Source organism: Arachis hypogaea, chromosome 17 (genome assembly GCF_003086295.3).
Source record: "Arachis hypogaea cultivar Tifrunner chromosome 17, arahy.Tifrunner.gnm2.J5K5, whole genome shotgun sequence".
Lineage (NCBI taxonomy): Eukaryota > Viridiplantae > Streptophyta > Magnoliopsida > Fabales > Fabaceae > Arachis > Arachis hypogaea.
Window position 1 is genome coordinate 2,980,877 of NC_092052.1, and position 14,467 is coordinate 2,995,343.

Sequence of the window (14,467 nt, forward strand, 5' to 3'; positions counted from 1 at the left end):
GTAAAGTTTTGTACAAGGGTGCAAATTATACCAAGATCATCATTATAAAAATCCAACTTATGCAAATATTAATTGACGGCAATATACCTATGATGTAAAGTAATGATTAAAAACAAGAAATAGATAATGAAGAATACAATTAATTCTGCACTAACGAACATTCACAATAGTTAACAAATATACATCCTGAGATTTTGACTAACCTTCCATGCTCCATTTCTCTACTTGTGATTTGGAAAGATAAATGTAACGAGTTTTATACCCAGAAACAAAGAGATTTATTGATTCATGTACCATGGAAAACTACTTTAAATATGCAGTATAATTTATAAAAACAATAGCCAAAAATAATTATAGATAGCTAAAAAGATTGCTCAACATTACCCAAGTCATAAGTATATTATGTAATCAGAAATATATGGGGGTCACAGATCGGTCCTACACTCACAAATCAGTACACTGTCTTTGCAATCCGGCATCATATTTTTGTTCCTTTCTTGACAATCTACACAATTGATTTATAAGTCTAATGCTCAGGCTGCAATGGCATAACCTCCTCCAAAAACATGATTTTCTAACATAGAACTTCTCATCAACACATTTTAAAAAATTCCCTAACTACAAGATGGTTTGCAAGCAACAATCACCACTTAACTACAAGATGGTTTGCAACATGCACATGTCCAAGGTCCAAATCTTCAATTCTTCAGAGCATCAACAATAACAACTCGAATTTAGCTGCGACAGTAATTTAAACTTCTCTTTAGTATTGACAAAAAAAAAATGAGGGATGCTAGTTAACCATAGGTCAGAGCAGATAAGACAAAAATGAAGTACAAGATGCTGAATACAAATCCAAGTTAAAGATTTAATATATTAGTTGTAATTAGTGGCCATACAAAAAAATGGATTTCTTCATAAAAATTTAGCCCACAAAGATTTTACAATAACCAGTGAACTGGCTGAAAGTAATGTTAACATGTCAGCAAAAATTAAAGGTTCCTGAAAATGCAGCTAGAAAAAAGCAGAGGCACATAATTCCATTGATATGATCGTACAATTAAAGAACAGATCGGTCACAGAGAACACCAGGTGACAGCCCCACTTCTAACTAGTGGTTAATACTTAATACTTTTATATAGATTGAATCGAATGTACTACTCGTATAATAATATTAATACCAAATTATTCAACTCATGTAAAAGTACCCAACCAAAATGAGATCAACACAACACATGATACATACAATCTGTATCATGTTTTAATTTAACGAAAGTATAGAGAACCAACTTTTAGTTAGCCAACATTAGTGTTTAGGTTTATAATTTAGGATTTAAGGTTAAAGATTTATGAGTTAGGGTCTAGATTTTAAGATGAACAAAATAATTTTAAAAAAGTTGGCTGATGTTGGCCAAAAAAAGTTGGTTACCTAGCATCACTCTTTAATTTATATTCCAAATATGTATTCTAAGGGGTCAATCAGTTAATTCAGCTTCAATAATTTCTATTATTTGATTAATGAAATGCATTTTTCTATAAAAAAGAATATGATTAAGAAGGAGAGAAGATAATAAAAGGAAATGGATGATAAGAGATTCTCTATGGAAGATCATGGGAAAAAAATACTCAAAGTGCTTTCTATGAAGTGTAGCTTACAAATCTCAACATGTTTAAGTGGGAAAATCCTCTAAAAAGATCATTAGCTTTACACCAAATAGATGTGACCAATTTAATCCCATCCTACAAAACATGGTTGTCCTGAAAATCTGTTTTATGCAAGGCAATGAAATATATTCGACAGAAAATGTGAACATATGTGACAGAAGTATACTAAGTTATTCTAATTGTCTTCCCCCTCCCCCTCCCTCTCCTCTTTCGATTCTGTTATTTGTCATCCACAGATAGACAACAATATTAACCCAGTAAATTTTATTCTGTTATTTATTAGCAAAATACTATTGACTAGCATTGAAATGCCCAAAATAAAGCTGAACAGTTGTGCTTGACTACAATCCTGCATGAAAACCACAGAATGAATCAAGACTTGAGGATAAAGGAGAATCTTCGGCAGGAGGTATCGAGTTTGACCTTGGAATTAATAACAACTTCAATGGCTATGGATAAGTGAAAAGAGAATAAAGTGAAAACTGAAATCTAAGATACATGGTCACGGGTGCAGCTCAACTATGAAAAGTGAGACAGTGTATTTCATTTTGGGGGAGAACAAAAGCTTCTATAGATAGTTTGTTCACAGTAAAGTCATCCATAGATAGTTCAAATTAGCTACATTGTTATTTAAATAAACCAAAATTGTTTGACAATGAAGGCTACCTAATTCAATTAGCAGGATTCACAGTCAAATCACAAACACAAAGGAAGAAAATCCATAGAAATTCCCTATAAATAAACCCACATATACAAAGGTACAAGTGAAAGACAAAAGGTTTATCACAAAACTCATGTAAGTTGCTGCTACCATTATACTAATAAACTTCATACCGACTAACTGATTTCCTTCTGTTACTCAATCATAAACTAACAAAATGATTTATTAGGACTATACCCTATATCCAAAAGTAAACTCAATAAACTGTTTATGAGTATGACTATGATATGCCAAATACTGTCTTCTTTGTCTGCAGCTAATTGCTTCTAGTGATAGCATTCTAACATATCTACAAATCATACTACCAAAATACACGATGAACAATTTCATTTTTATTTCAAAACTGCAAATTCCCATCGTATCTTAATTTCATGAACTTCCATGACCACTCTTCGTCCATCAAGACATCACAATCTTAGACAAAAACAAAAAGAAAAATATAATCCTACGCAAATTATGCTAGATAACCAAAAAACACAAGCTATATTAGTTATCATAAACAAATCAAAATAGAAGAAGGAAAAAATAAGAAATTACCTAGTTCATTACCACTACTGCTGTTGCTGGTTTTGTGGGTTCGGTGGAGGAGGCATGCCTGGGCGAGGAGGTCCGAACGCCGGAACGCCGCTGCCAGGTGGGGGAGGCATCCCAGGACGAGGCGGAGGCGGGGCGGGAATCCGCGACCTTGGCGGAGCAGGAGGCCCTCTCACCATCTGACCAGGTGGTGGAGGACCCATAGGCCGCTGCCCAAACTGTGGCGGAACAGGGAAAGGCTGTGGAGGCCCACCACCGGGCCTGGGTGGTGCAAATTGCCCAGGCGGCATCGGAGGTGGTGGGCTCGTGCCATTGGCGGTGGACCCTGACCAGGATACCTCGGCATCTGGCCAGGCGGCCGCATAACCGGTGCAGTGCCGGGATAAGAAACTGGTGGCGCCGAAAGCTGCGGCGGGCGCGAGATCTGCGGCTGCATCATGCCGGGAGCTGGTCCACCAACACCACGGGGCCTGGACAACTGGAGCTGCGGGGATACCTAGGCCTGCGGCACGGCCGATGCCAGGACCGCCCATTGCGGCGGCATTGACGGCCTTAGCGCGTGACTCTTCAGGCGGCGGAGGACCCTCGACGGTCATGGAGATAACCTCCTCGCCGCGTAAGAGAACCAGGCCAAGTGTGCGGCGGTCCTCGCGGTCTTCTCCTGGCGTTTTTTTTCCCTTGGCCGGTGGAAGCTTCCGGAACTCTTCGCAGTCACCGAGGACGAGGTTCATGTGGCGGTCGAAGGCCATAAATTTTCCGACGAGCTGACGGCCGTCTTGGATAGTGACCCTCATTCGGTAGTTAATGTATTGAAAGCATCTTGGAGCTCTTTGTTGCGGTTTTGAGTAAGGTTTTGCTCTGAATCTGAAGTTGTTAGGGTTTGAAAGGAGTTAATATTGAAAATGACTTTTGAAATTTGATTCCGGATCTAATTTAACCTTCAAATTTTTAATTTACCTAAATTATACCCTAAAGTTTTAAGGCGTGTCTCAAATTGGTAATCTGATACAATTAAACGATGTTGTGTTACTATTTGTTCCAAAAGAACGTTGTTTTACTTTTTCTCTTCTTCTTTCTCCTCAAGTAGCCATGGCTTCTTTTTAATCCATTTTTAGTCATCAAGTAATCATCATCACTATCCACACAGGCATGAACAATTGCTTCATTCATAACAACCTTAACCTCTTTTACTTCCTCTATTTCACTTCAAACTGATTCTTAATTATCATTATTATCGTTATTATTATTATTATTGAAAAAAAAATACATAATGGGAGATAGGTTCCAATGCCACTACAACCTCAACTCACCCACTTTTTTCATTAAGAGTACCCACCAGGCCACCACGTTCTCAAAGCCATTGACGCTAGAATCAGTGCCCCCTCCTCCATTGACCATATCGCCGCCTGATAACAAGTCATCTTATGCTAGCTTTTCAAACATTTTTCACTTGTTTCATTAGGTTTTATGCACTTTTTTGCATTATAAGTAAGTGATTTGGAGTGAATTTGTATGGTTATGTCAATTCAATCAACCATTATTTATTTGACACAAAATCATAAGGTTTAAGCTAAAATTAGTTGGTTTTTGAATAATTTAGAGATCTCGTGAATTTGGTGATGCTTTGATTAGTTGTTTTGATTACTTGTAGGTGAAGAAATGATGAAAAAAAAAAGGAAAGAGGAACCTTAGAGCATGCTTTGGACCTTAGGCCACGCTTTGAAAAACGTGACCCAAGACATTAAAGCGTTGCGCATCAAAAGGGGGCAAGGGCCAACGCTCGAATAATGAGCGCAACGCTCTCTAATTGAGCGCTAGAGGAAAAAGCACCAAAGCAAAGGTAAGGGCGCTACGTTGATTTTCCAAACGAAGCGCTACAAGGAGGCACTCAAGCATGTAGCGCTACGTTAAGTGTTTTAACTTTATCGTGGTCTCAACAAAATAAAAGCAAGGCGCGACACTAGCAAGTGAAACCACCAAGGTTCGAAATGGGAACTAAGAAAAGCGCGCACAAGGCATAGAAAGGGCGCTACATTAATTCAATTAACTGAGCGCTACTTTGCTACAAGAAAATTGGCTCAAAAGGAAGCCACTAGGGCTCGAAGATGGAGACCACACAAGGCACAATGTAGCGCTGCGTTATGTGCAATTCACTGAGCGCTACAATTGAAGCTTGGCACGAGCCCAGACATAAGGCAAGAGAGGGCTACGTTTTCTTTCTTGACTGAGCGCTCCACTGGAGCCAGCACCTGGGTCCAATTTCAATCAAAAGCCAATTTGGATCCACTTCTTCACCAATTTGAAAAGCCCACTCCAAGTTCTGAAAATCAAAAATAGAAAGTGTATAAATAGGAGCTAGTTTGATTTGTAGAGGACCTTTACCTTGACTTTTGAATCTTTTAGCACTTTTACTCTTTCTTGGAGCTGAATTTTAGTTTTCATTAGAATTTTCATTTGAAATTTGGGAATTGGGATTGAGATCTGAGTTTTCTTTCATTTTGTTCTTACTTCTACAACTTCCGTCTTCTGTTTTGAGTTTTGGATTGAGATTGAAGGAATTCTGTTTCAATTCTTGATCTGAAATTCATCTTTGTTCTTCTGCATAATTCTAAGAATTGAGGAATTGGATCTGAATTTCATTGCTGTTTCATTTACATTTCTTCTGCAATTTCTTTTTCTGTTTGATCAAGGAAGTGATTGAGATCTAGATCTGCTTTCTAGTCTCATTGCTCTTCTTGGATCTTCAATTTCTCTTTGAGAATTTCATAATTGAGCTCAGCTTCTTTTTGTTTTGCTTCTTCAAGTAATTTTCCATTTCTGTTTGATACTGAACTGAACTTCTTTACTTCACAGCTTTCTGATTTACTTTGGCTTGCATTTTTCTTGTTTAATTTTGAATCCCAGCTCCCAAATCCCTTTAATCTTCAAGCAATTTAAGTTTCCCAGCAATTTAGATTTAGTAATTTACATTTCTTACACTTTAAGCTTCAGCCATTTACATTTCTTGCAATCTAAGTTTCAGTCATTTACATTACTTGCACTTTAAGATTCAGCTCTTTTATTTCTTTTGCACTTTACTTTTCTGTCAATTTCCCTTCTCCCTTTTATTTTCATGCAATTTAGCTTCTATTGATCACAATTCACCCAAATTCTCACTTGTTTGCTTAACTAAATTCATCACCTAACTAAAATTGCTCAATCCTTCAATCCCTATGGGATCGACCTCACTCTTGTGAGTTATTACTACTTGATGCGATCCGGTACACTTGCCGGTGAGTTTTGTGTTGGAATCTGATTTTCACTCATCAAGTTTTTGCCGCCGTTGCCGGGGATTGACTAGATTGACAATGATTAAGTAAGGTGGTGGTCTAGATTTTGTTAAGCATTTTTCTTTGTTTTTCTTTATTTTTGATAAGCTCACTAACTGTTTGAGACTTTGTCTTTGCTAACTCTAACAACACTCAAGCTACAGAGTGCTTCTGTGTGTTTCTTGTTGTTTTGGTTGTATGACAGAAGCAAGGAGAGACTCCACCTCTTGTGATCTTGACGAGAGAACTCTCCGAAGATTGAGAATAGAATCAAGGGGAAAATGAGTCATTGGTGAAGAAGCATCTGAGGAAGAATAGCAAGAAATGGAAGGGAACCCTTCCAATTCAAACCCACCAGAGGGAATGGCTAACAACAACCCCCCAGAGGAGAGTCTTGGCTTCTTACACGTTTGCAAATCCTAGGTATTGTGAGAGTAGCATCCTTACCCCAAATGTCAATGCAAACAACTTTGAATTGAAGCCCCAACTCATCACTTTGGTACAAAACAACTGCTCTTATAGAGGAAGCCCTAGAAGATCCAAATCAACACTTGTCTATCTTCCTAAGGATCTGTGACACAGTGAAGTCCAATGGAGTGCATCCAGATATTTCTAAACTGTTGCTGTTTTCATTTTCATTGAGGGACAAGGCTACTCAATGGCTGGAAGCTTTCCCACAAGGAAGCATCACTAGTTGGGAGGATCTAGTGAATAAATTTCTAGCCAAATTCTACCCACCTCAGAAGATTATCAGATTGAAGACAGAGGTGCAAACCTTCACACAAATGAATGAAGAATCTCTTTATGAGGCTTGGGAGAGATACAAGGCCTTGATTAGAAAGTTTCCCCCTGAAATGTTTAATGAATGGGACATACTGCAGAATTTCTATGAAGGCTTGACTTTGAAAGCTCAGGAAGCACTAGATCACTCAGCAGGAGGTTCTTTGCAATTAATGAAGACATCGGAGGAGGCCTAAAACCTCATTGATATGGTGGCAAACAATCAATATTTCTTTGCTCATCAGAGACAACGCCAACCAGCCCAAAGGAAAGGATTCTTGGAGTTGGAAGGTGTGGACACTATTCTGGCTCAAAACAAGGTAATGCAGTAACAAATCCAGCAATAATTTGAGCAGATGGCTAAGAGAATTAATAGTTTGCAAGTTGCATCAGTAAATGTCACCAATCAGCCACCAACTGGGTGGGGACAAAATGAGAAAAATAGTGAAGATCAGCAGCAGGAACAAGTGAACTACATGCACAACCAAGGATCCAGCCAAAATGAATTCCATGGAGACACATATAACCCCTCTTGGAAGAACCACCTAAACCTAAGATGGGGAGACAACCAAAACCAAAACCAGCAGCCATGGCAAAGAAATTCAAACCAAAACAACTTAAGAAACACAAACCACAACAACCAGCAGAACACTAACCACAATTGGTGCATGAAATCGTGATCGTTCATTTCTTGGTAACGGCGCTAAAAACTCAATACGCACGTTCATAATATTAGCTCTTTGTCACAACTTCGCACAACTAACCAGCAAGTGCACTGGGTCGTCCAAGTAATAAACCTTACGTGAGTAAGGGTCGATCCCACGGAGATTGTCGACTTGAAGCAAGCTATGGTCATCTTGCAAATCTCAGTCAGGCGGATTCAAATGGTTATAGTGAATTGATAATTAAAACATAATTAAAATATAAAATAGGATAAAGATACTTATGTAATTCATTGGTGAGAATTTCAGATAAGCGTATGGAGATGCTTTCGTTCCTCCTGAACCTCTGCTTTCCTGCTGTCTTCATCCAATCATTCATACTCCCTTCCATGGCAAGCTGTATGTTAGGCATCACCGTTGTCAATGGCTACATCCTGTCCTCTCTGTGAAAATGGTCCAATGCGCTGTCACTGCATGGCTAATCATCTGAAGGTTCTCGATCATACTGGAATAGGATTTACTATCCTTTTGCGTCTGTCACTACGCCCAGCACTTGCGAGTTTGAAGCTCGTCACAACCATCCCTTCCAAGATCCTACTCGGAATACCACAGACAAGGTTTAGACTTTCCGGATCTCGAGAATGGCCGTCCATGGATTCTAACTTATACCACGAAGACTCTGATTAAGGAATCCAAGAGATACTCATTCAATCTAAGGTAGAACGGAAGTGGTTGTCAGGCACGCGTTCATGGGTTGGGAATGATGATGACTGTCACGATCATCACATTCATGTTGAAGTTCGAATGAATATCTTAGAATTGGAATAAGCTTGAATTGAATAGAAAACAGTAGTAGTTTGCATTAATTCTCAAGGAACAGCAGAGCTCCACACCTTAATCTATGGTGTGTAGAAACTCTACCATTGAAAATACAAAAGAACAAGGTCTAGGCATGGCCGAGAGGCCAGCCTCCATAAAGATCTAAGATAGCATAAAACTAATCAAAGATGTCTAATACAATAGTAAAAAAGTTCTATTTATATCAGACTAGTTACTAGGGTTACAGAAATAAGTAAATGATGTAGAAATCCACTTCAGGGGCCCACTTGGTGTGTGCTTGGGCTGAGCTTAAGCTTTACACGTGCAGAGGTCTTTCTTGGAGTTAAACGCCAGTTTGTAACGTGTTTCTGGCGTTTAACTCTGCTTTGCAACCTGTTTCTGGCGTTTAACTCCAGAATTGGGCAGAGAGCTGGCGTTGAACGCCAGTTTGCGTCGTCTAAACTCGGGCAAAGTATAGACTATTATATATTGCTGGAAAGCCCTGAATGTCTACTTTCCAACGCAATTGAGAGCGCGCCATTTGGAGTTCTGTAGCTCCAGAAAATCCACTTCGAGTGCAGGGAGGTCAGAATCCAACAGCATCTGCAGTCCTTTGTCAGCCTCTGAATCTGATTTTTGCTCAGGTCCCTCAATTTGAGCCAGAAAATACCTGAAATCACAGAAAAACACACAAACTCATAGTAAAGTCCAGAAATGTGAGTTTTAATTAAAAACTAATAAAAATATAATAAAAACTAACTAGATTATACTAAAAACATACTAAAAACAATGCCAAAAAGCGTATAAATTATCCGCTAATCAACAATCCATATAGAAAACCCCAAAACAACCATCCCAATTCCAGCTATTATCCACCCAATAACCCAACCACTAACCAAAATAACTATCATCCACCCTCAACATCTCATAACCAACCACAAATACCACAAGATGCTCAAAGGATCTCCAACTTGGAGATACTGATGGAAAAGATGATGAAGCATCAGGAGATGACCAGCAAGAATCATGAAGCCTCAATGAGAAATTTAGAAAGGCAAATTGGACAATTGTCCAAGCAAGCAGTGATTGAAAGACCAACAAGCTCACTCCCAAGTGATACCATTCCAAATCCTAAAGAAGAATGCAAAGCCATCCAATTAAGGAGTGGAAGAACTTTGGTGAATGACAAAGAAGCCAATAAGAAGCCTATGGAGAATGGTAAGAAGCCAGCTGAGAAAGATGAGGCCAACAACAAGGAAGAAATGACAGTAAGCAAGCAAGCTCAAGAGAAGGTTAAAGAGAAGGATGACCAGCCACAAGATTCAAGGAAAGGGAAGCAAGTAATAGAGGAACCATCTCAGGGGCAGAGCAAGTGGTGAAGACTTTCACACCTCCTTTCTCATATCCTCAAAGGTTCAACAAGGAAACCAAGGATCAACACTTCCCCAAATTCCTTGAAGTCTTCAAGAAGTTGGAGATTAATATCCCACTGGCTGAAGCATTAGAGCAGATGCCTCTATATACAAAATTTTTGAAAGAGCTTATCAATAAGAAGAAAAGCTAGCATGAGAAGGAGACCATTATGCTCACTGAAGAATGCAGTTCAGTAATTCAAAGGGGTATTCCACCAAAGCTCAAAGATCCAGGAAGTTTTGTCATATCATGCACCATAGGCAAAATGACATTGGAGAAAGCCCTCTGTGATTTGGGAGCTAGTATCAACTTGATGCCTCTCTCAATGATGAAAAATCTTGCCATAGAAGAAATTAAACCCACCAGAATATCACTTGTAATGGCCGATAGATCAATTAAGATACCCAATGGAGTTGTGGAAAATCTACTAGTGAAGGTTGGGAATTTCATTTTCCTTGCCAATTTTGTGATTTTGGACACAGAAGAGGAGGGAAACAACCTAATCATCTTGGGAAGACCCTTCTTGGCCACCGCAAGGGCCATTATTGATGTAGAAAAGGGAGAAATGATCTTCAGGGTACACAATAAGCAAATGATCATCAATGTTTTCAAAGCAATGCAACACCCCCCTGAGCAAGAAAACTACATGAGAGTGGACATGATAGAAAGTTTGGTGGAAGACATGCTGGAAGCCAATTGTCATGAGCAATAAGATGAAGAAGAGGAAGGAGATCAAGAGACAATGGAAGAACAAATAGCTGAAATTTCCATTGAGAAAAAGGTGGAACAAGACAAGACAGAAGAGATGTCAAAACAAGAGTTGAAGCTTCTACCTACTCATCTTAAATATGCATTCCTTGGCACAACAGATTGCTTTCCAGTGACCATGAACTCTTCCCTGACTAAAGAAGAAGAAGAAAAACTCCTTAGTGTACTAAAAGCTCACAAAGATGCATTAGGATGGACCATTGATGACTTGAAAGGCATTAGCCCTGCAGTATGCATGCACAAGATTCTTTTAGAAGACAATTCCAAACCAGTGGTTCAACCTCAGAGGAGGCTAAACCCCACAATGAAGAAAGTTGTTCAGAAAGAAGTAATGAAGTTATGGAATGCAGGGATCATCTATCCTATCTCTGACAGCTCATGGATAAGCCCAGTTCAAGTGGTACCAAAGAAGGGTGGGATGACAGTCATTGTTAATGAGAAAAATGAGGTCATTCCCACAAGAACTGTGACAGGGTGGAGGATGTGTATTGATTACAGGAGGCTGAATGATGCCACACGTAAAGATCACTTTCCACTCCCCTTCATTGACCAAATGCTTGAGAGGCTAGCCGGCCATGCATATTACTGCTTCCTTGATGGGTATTCTGGCTATAATCAAATAGTGGTTGACCCCATGGATCAAGAGAAGACATCTTTCACCTGCCCTTTTGGAGTCTTCGCATACAGAATGATGCCATTTGGATTGTGTAATGCCCCAGCTACATTTCAAAAATGCATGCTATCAATCTTCTCAGATATGGTAGAAAATTTTATTGAAGTTTTCATGGATGATTTTTCTGTTTTTGGTGATACTTTCAATGCTTGCTTGCATCATCTTACCCTAGTCTTGAAATGGTGCCAAGAAACCAATTTGGTTTTAAATTAGGAAAAATGTCATTTTATGGTACCCAAAGGAATTGTTCTTGGTCACAAAGTTTCAAGAAAAGGGATAGAAGTTGACAAGGCAAAGGTAGAAATCATAGAAAAACTTCTTTCACCAACTAATGTGAAAGCCGTTAGAAGTTCTTAGGACATGCTGGATTTTATAGAAGATTTATTAAGGATTTCTCAAAAATAGCCAAACCACTTAGCAATCTGTTGGTGGTTGACAATCCTTTTATTTTTGATGAAAGCTGTCAACATGCCTTTGAAACTTTGAAAACTAAACTCACAACTGCACCAATCATCACACCCCCAGATTGGGGATTACCCTTTGAACTCATGTGTGATACAAGTGACATTGCAATTGGTGCTGTGTTGGGACAAAGGAAGGGAAATTTACACCATGTCATCTATTATGCAAGCAAAGTATTGAATGAAGCTCAAAAAAATTACACCACAACAGAGAAGAAATTATTGGCTGTGGTTTATGCATTTGATAAGTTTAGATCATACTTGATTGGATCCAAGATTGTAGTTTATACTGACCATGCCGCCCTTAAGTATTTGATGTCAAAACAGCATGCCAAACCGAGACTTATCAGATGGATATTGTTTCTACAAGAGTTTGACATTGAAATAAAGGACAGGAAGGGTAGTGAGAACCAAGTTGCTGATCATCTATCAAGATTGCCACAAGAAACAATTCAAGAAGCCTCACATCCAGTGAATGAAAGCTTTCCAGATGAACATCTCTTACAGATCCAACAAGCCCCTTGGTTTGCAGACATTGCAAACTATAAGGTTGGAAGAAAGATTCCCAAGGAATTTACCAAGCAACAAGTGAAGAAGTTACTCAATGAAACAAAAAAATTCCTATGGGATGAACCATTCTTATTCAGGAGGTGTTCAGATGGAATGATTAGAAAATGTGTTCCTGAAAGTGAGATAAGAAACATATTGTTGCACTGTCATGGCTCAGCTTATGGTGGGCACTTTAGGCCCGAAAGAACAGTAGCCAAGATGCTTTAAAGTGGATTTTATTGGCCTACCATATTCAAGGATGCTAGAGAGTTTGTTCACCAGTGTAATGAATGCCAAAGAGCTGGAGGATTAACAAAAAGGAATGAGATGCCACAGAACTACATCCTGGAGGTAGAACTATTTGATCTATGGGGCATTGATTTCATGGGCCCTTTTCCTCCTTCATATTCTTTCAAATACATACTTGTAGTAGTGGAGTATGTCTGAAAGTGGGTGGAAGCTATAGCCACAACCACATGTTATGCACAAATTGTCCTTCAATTCTTGAAGAAGCATATTTTCACTAGATATGGAGTGCCTAAGGGACTTGTTAGTGATGGCGGCAGTCATTTCTGCAACAAACAGATGGAGAAACTACTTCACAAATATGGGGTGATGCATAAAGTAGCCACACCATATCACCCACAGACCAATGGCCAAGCAGAGCTTGCAAATAGGGAGTTGAAGAGGATTTTGGAGAAGACTGTGGGAGCCACCAGAAAAGATTGGGCCAGAAAGCTAGAAGATGCACTCTGACATACAGGACAGCATTCAAAACTCCTGTTGGAAAGTCTCCCTTTCAGCTGTTATATGGCAAGTCTTGTCACCTCCCTGTAGAGCTTGAACATAAAGTTTTCTGGGCTACTAAACTCCTCAACCTGGATTCTCAAACAGCAGGGGAGAAGAGGCTACTACAACTAAATGAGTTGGATGAGTTTAGACTAGAAGCCTATGAAAATGCTAAGATATACAAAAAAAAGCTAAGAGGTGGCATGACAAAAAGATCTCAAAGAAAGAGTTCAAACCAGGACAGCAAGTACTCTTATATAACTCCAGGGTTAAAGTTTTCCCTGGCAAGCTCAAATCCAAATGGATTGGTCCCTACTTGGTGACAAAGGTTCTCCCTTATGGAAGCCTTGAATTGCTAGATGAAGCAACAAATATCCATTTCACAGCAAACGGTCATAGGGTAAAGATTACTTAGGAGGCCAATGGGACAAAGAAAAGGAGGTTCAGAACCTGAGCTGAGCAAGAATGAAAGATGTCAAGCTAGTGACAATAAAAGAGCACTTGTTAGGAGGCAACCCAACCAGAGGTAGTTTTCTTTTCTTAACTATTTCAATAAAACGGTTGAGTAGTTTTATCTGTATTGCAAGGAGCTAAGTTTGGTGTTGCACACCAAAACAATCTAAGGGAGAATGAAGGAAGCTAAGTTTGGTGTTCCACCAAAAATCTCATTTAAAAACGCATTTTCACCTTCTGCATAAGTAGTTACTAGCTCCAAGCAATCAGAAAATTACTTAACCACTGTCTGTTTTCTAGTTTTTAGTTTTATGACCTTCAGCAAAGGCACAAGGTTTCATATATATGTAGAAGACTTGTTGCATAAGGAGCATTGGCAAGGAACTAAGTTTGGTGTTCACACACCAAAAATAAGTTCAAAAGCCTACAAGCAAATCTTGCATACTAACCAGCTGCCTAAGGACTTGAGAAACAAGCAACTTCTAAAGATTATGCAGGAAAACATTCAATCTGTGAAAGGGGTCTGCATCATCATCCAAAGGAGGAACAACAGAGAGAAATAATGATGACAGAAGAAAAAGCTGAGAGACATTCCCAACAGGTTGTATTGATACTTAATCCTTGTTGTTGTGAAGTATTTTGACTTGGGATTTCTATATGTCTTGCTGAAGTGTTCAATTAGGTATAAGTGAAGATGTTTGCCAAAAATGCTAGCCTGCATTGTGCTTGTCATAACTCATCTGCTAAATTCTGTTTTATTCCCTGCTGCATGAATAAAAGAAAAATGTTTGAAATAGAGAGTGATTGTCCAATGTTGTGGAAATTAGAATGAGAACTCAGTGGTGCTACTTGTTTGATTTAATGGTTAGCTC

The 14,467-nt window shown here is 39.0% G+C and overlaps 1 pseudogene; it reads right to left on the reverse strand.

Annotated features, from left to right (window-relative positions):
* Positions 1-380: 380 nt before the first annotated feature.
* LOC112765163 (uncharacterized) lies at positions 381-3,827 on the reverse strand (annotated as a pseudogene).
* Positions 3,828-14,467: the final 10,640 nt, after the last annotated feature.